This window comes from Brassica oleracea, chromosome C5 (genome assembly GCF_000695525.1).
Source record: "Brassica oleracea var. oleracea cultivar TO1000 chromosome C5, BOL, whole genome shotgun sequence".
NCBI classification, from domain to species: domain Eukaryota; kingdom Viridiplantae; phylum Streptophyta; class Magnoliopsida; order Brassicales; family Brassicaceae; genus Brassica; species Brassica oleracea.
In genome coordinates, this window is record NC_027752.1 from 23321094 (window position 1) to 23321788 (window position 695).

Genomic DNA, 695 nt, shown 5'->3' on the forward strand with positions numbered 1-695 from the left:
ATTCAGCTCAGTGAACATGTTGCCCATCCTGGTGTCTATTTCCGTGGTTACCTGATTCAACGCCTTGGCCTGAACCTGCTGACTTTGCAACAGTTGTTGCATCATCATACCCAGACCCTTCAGCTCATCTGGTTGACTGTTCCCGTTAGCTGGAACAGCTTGCCGATTGCTCTGCGGTTGTCGCTGGTTCTGGTTCTGAATATGCCCGGCCGTAGGTTGTTCCATGCTGAAAACGTGTCATTGGTTGTTTTTCAGTAGCTGATCAACCTTGGCAGTCAGCTCATCTATTTTCTAGGTGTCAGAACTGTTCCCTTTCATGGAACAATCACTCTCCTCTTTTTTATTAGCTGAGCTAGCAGCCATGTTCTCAATCAGCTTAAACGCTCCATCAGTGGTTTGAGTCATGAAGTCTCCATTGCACGTAGAGTTTAGAGCACCTTGGTATTTCTAGTCCACTCCATCATAGAAAATGTCCAGGAGGTAATCATCATCAAATCCATGGTGAGGACATTCTCTGCGATAGTCATTGAAGCGCTCCCATGTGTCGCAGAAAGGCTCATCAGTGAGATGTCTGAAGGAGGTGATCTTGTTCCTCAATGCAGCTGTTCTCGCCTTAGAATAGAAATGGCTGAGGAACGCTGATCGGACCTGTTCCCATAAAGTTAGAGATCCGGTAGGGAGAGAGTTCAACCACC